Source organism: Asparagus officinalis, chromosome 2, assembly GCF_001876935.1.
Source record: "Asparagus officinalis chromosome 2, Aspof.V1, whole genome shotgun sequence".
In the NCBI taxonomy this organism is placed as follows: domain Eukaryota; kingdom Viridiplantae; phylum Streptophyta; class Magnoliopsida; order Asparagales; family Asparagaceae; genus Asparagus; species Asparagus officinalis.
This window is the reverse complement of record NC_033795.1, coordinates 7,111,881-7,116,665: the sequence shown is the minus strand read 5'-3', so window position 1 is coordinate 7,116,665 and position 4,785 is coordinate 7,111,881.

Here is a 4,785-nt window from a genome sequence, read left to right as displayed (position 1 = left end):
ATCGATGGATGGATGTTCTTGTTTCTTGGGTATTTTTTTTAGAGTTGTTAGGATAAAAAAGGTACTTACTAAGAAGCTAGTAAACGAAGAAATTTTTAAAATAGTCCCAAATCAAAAAAAAATTCTAAAATCAACTCTCTTATGATTTTATTATAGAAACAGAATCGATGGATGGATGTTCTTGTTTCTTGGGTATTTTTTTTAGAGTTGTTAGGATAAAAAAGGTACTTACTAAGAAGCTAGTAAACGAAGAAATTTTTAAAATAGTCCCAAATCAAAAAAAAATTCTAAAATCAACTCTCTTATGATTTTATTATAGAAACAGACTCACTTTCTGACCATCAGCACTAATTTGTAACGCCTTTCAAATTAGTCAGGGTTGGCAACCCCGACTAATTTAGACAAATTAGTCGGGGTTGGCAACCCCGACTAATTAGGAAGATGTTTAAAAAAATAGATCCACTTTCTAGCCACGGTGCTGACGTGGTCAGAAAGTGACTTTGTTTCTGTAATAAAAACGAAAGAGGGTTTATTTTCAAAAAAAAGTTGGTTTGGAGCTATTTTAAAAATTGCTTCTTTAGTAAATACCTGTGTTAACAAATATGCTTTGATGAGTTAAGGATAAAATAATCCCATAATAGTCGTGACGGTATCAGAGGCAGTTGCATTTTGTCAGAGTCAAACCCGTTTGATGCGCACTGCATTCATCTGTAAAATTCACATTTTACTTGCTTCTCGGTTCTATCATGCAATGGGTTGGCAAGTATTGATTCCTTAGTAAGCCAAGGTATTTTTTTTCACATTATTCTAGTGACGTTTTAATAAATAATTGCTGTTATTGAATTTTTTTCCTTTTAACGGATCAAGAACTCGGTTGCTTCGGAGATGAAGGCATCTCCTCGCTCATTGCAATTCAGCAGGCCGTGTCACTCTCAGATAACTTTTACAATCGTCTTCCTCTGAGAGGTAGGACGAACATTTCATCTTAATTAAGGGGAACAAACCTTGAAGTGTTAAGAGGACAGAGACTTATTTCCTTAACGAAGAAGCTAATCTATTGTATCTTCTCCTTCCTTAGAGCGGAATGCAGATGCCTTGCAACAAAGCGCTGTGAGGTGTTGGGGAATTTTAGTCTCTCCCCCAGCGTACTATGATCTCCGCAACTCTGAAGCAAACCCACAATCAATGAGATAGAAAATAATCGCAATCAAGAAGAATGAACACTAAAATTTACGTGATTCGCCCGACAAACTTCGACCTACGTACATCCACGGAGCAACAATACGATAAATCCACTGTGTATCAGTGAGAACTATAGGAGGAACCACTTAACTCTCTTCTCTCAATATCTCAACCTCATATACATAATCAATTCACATATTCTCTCCAAAACCACTTACAATCGTTTGAACGGATAAAGACTGCGAAATCGTCTACTAATATTGTAATCTTTTGCACGGATAAAGACCACGAAATCCTCATTTCTTGCACATTATTCTTACTACGCTCTCTGCTAATCATAGATTATAAGAATATTGACTCTCTCTCTCTCTCTCCTCAGTTTTTCTCCAATAATAGAAGAATATATATATAGAAACCAAAATCCTATCTATAATCTAACTTTCTAATTAGAATAGGATTCAAATTCCTAATCATGATGAGACCTAATCTCCTAATCATGATAGATCTCTAACATTATGTAATTCTCATGAGAGAGGGTTTGGTTATCTCCACCTTGGATTTGATTCACAAACTCCCTTGAACATATATCATCGTGGTCTTGAAACTTTACATCTCCTGCTAGCATCTTCTATTCTTTTACACTTCAAATCGAAGAACCCGCACACCTAATCAGAACACTTACACTATAACTGGATGCCCCTATGACCTCACTTTCATTTGTCTCACCGTGGCGCCTCCACCTCTCTTGTGTACACTGACATTAGAAGAAAATCAATCATGCTTCTCCTCCCAAACTGAACTTGACAATAGACTTCCCCCACTTGCTGCCCTTGTACTCCATCTACATCGCTAGCTTGTCTCGAATCATATCGGTGCACCTCTCCTACTCCACACTACGAGCCAGATGCCTCTATCTCCTCTATCACTTGGCTTGGACCGAATATGAGCGCTCATTGTCTTCAAGTCCAATGCCATCATCTCCATCAACATGTGTGTCATTCAGTCGCACTTGCTTGCAAACTCCACCTAATCTGGCACTATCCTCCTCGAATATACTTACCAACGAACTTCTGCTCCCGCGATGACTCTAAATAATTATATGTTGACACCTCTACTGGTAGAATCATGTCTAATTCTCTATATCAGTCTCATTTGTCGCATACTTGTTTGCCCTATCTGTCATTAGATTTGTCTCTCCATCACCGTCAGAATTTTTCTACCTATGATCAATCTGAGCAAAATCTAAAAAATCAAACCCTTCCATCGCGTTCAGAGCACTCTAAAATCTAGAGATCAACTCCAGGATCGTCAAAATCTGCCTCCAAACTCCCAATCATAAGATAAATTAATCTGCAATGTCAGATTTAATTTAATAATTTTTAACCAAACCCTCACCCATATGAACAGTATTCCCGCTGCTACAGTACCTTCTTTTTTTCTTTTTCTTTTTCTTCATCTTCATCTTGGTTTTTGTAACACCGCAGAGCTTCACTTTTGTATGACGTCTATCTTGTGAACTCACTCCCGGATCCATCAATATTACTCTGATACCATTTGTTAGGAAATTTTAGTCTCACCCCCGCACACTACAATCTTCGCAACTCGGAAGCTAATCCACGATCAATAAGATAGAAAACAACCGTAATCAATAAGAAAGAACATCAAGATTTACGTGATTCGGTCGACCAACTTCGACCTACATCCACGGGGTAACAATATGATAAATCTACTATGTATCAGGGAGAACTACACGAGGAACCACTCAACTCTCGTCTCTCAATCTCTCAACCCCACATACATAATTAACTCTCATATTCTCTTCAAAACTCACTCCTTATAATTTTTTGAACGGACAAAGACTACGAAACCCTCTCCTAATACTATAATTTTTTACACGGATAAAGACCAAGAAACTCTCGTCTCTTGCACAATATTCTTATATCATACTACGCCCTCTGCTAATCAAATATTTGTTGTGCGGCTACAGTGCAGGAGATTTGTGCAAGGTTTTTGTGCATCCTTTTGTAGAGAGTTATTGTGAGGGATTTGAGAGAGATTGTTTGAGGGTTTAGATTGAGAGTGATTGTAAACCCTAGTTGTATTCTCTCCCTCTATTAGTATATCTCCCCCCTCCTTGCCCCTGTGGACGTAGGCAATTTGTCGAACCACGTTAAAATTGGTTGTACTGCTTTTGTGTGATTTGTAATAGCTTTAGGGGCCCTCGACGCGCAGTCTAGAGCTGACGAGAGGAAGAGCTAATATCCTACTTGATAGGATATAGGCTTCAGATTCTTGTTCCCTTTGAGAAAACAAGAATTCTTTATTGCGACCTGACTCTCTTGTTGTGGCTGCCGAAGTGCTGCCGAAATTCCGCTGCGCCGCAACAAGTGGTATCAGAGCCAGATTTCAGATCTAGGTTTTTTGTGGAGGAAGATTCTTGTGTGAAGCTTAGTTCTTGGAGTTCTCGGCTTCGGTGGAGATAGCATTAGGAGTTGCCGTTGGAGATTTCGCTTTCCTGCGTGTGCGATAGGAGATTCTATTTGGAGCGATCTAGGGTTTCAGTTGGGGTGGTTCCTGATTCTATCAATTTGTTCTTTCCTACAATTTGGATTAGGTTCGCATGGGAGAAAGAAGGCAAAGCAGGCAATCAATGGCGAGTACACTACAAGTTGGTTTCTCAAAACACCAAAATTAGTGTGGTGAAATTATTGGACGGAAAAATCAACTTGGTTGTGGATGAGCGAACGTACAGGATGCGGTTAATGCTTCAGATTGGAAGAGACGCAATCATGGTCCAGCGAGAGACACTAATATGAAGAGGCGCTATGCCGAGAAAAATTGAATCAGAAATCCTTGTGGGTGATCAGCTTCTGTTTGTAACAGGAGCTGAAGTATGAGTGATTGGGGTGACGTCTGCTGATGAGATTGGGGAAATTTCTCAACAATAAGTACGCATTATCGAAGAGTGTTGAGAACGATTGCACTTGCTGCGTGGTTATGTCAGATTCCAAGATGTCCAGAGGCACGCTTCGCTTGCGCTCATGCTGAAAAACTTACGAGAGTTGTTTTCGTCGACTTGGCGAATGTTGATGAGAAGATATCGATGAGTACAAAGGCCAATTATTTTGTTGGCTTCCTTGACCGGATGAGGAGTATGATACCTCTCGTGATCACTTTGTTGAAGGCTCTGGAGATCTTCTCTCAGCTATAGTGAAGTTGACAACGCGCATTGACCCAACTAGGTGATTTGAGGGAGGAAGGACAAGGAACTTCCGCGCGTAAGTACTTCAGGAGAGGCCTTGTCGACAAGAGAGTAGAAGCCATATCCAAAAGTGGTAAAGAGGGATGGTCAAAGTCTAGAGGCCGTCACCAACTAACAAAGAACAATCGTGCATCTGCAAGGCAGGCAGGGATTCGTGAAGAGATGACTTGGCCCGAAGCTCAGAAGAGAAGAGAAATAGCAAGAAAAGGGCCGAAAGGCCAATGAAACAACAGTGAACCATATGCGAATGCGTGATTCGCGATGATTTCGCTCGCTTTCTCTAGATGATTACTCCGGAGGGTGAACCATGGTGGATTGCATCAGATTGGATGGCCTTGAAT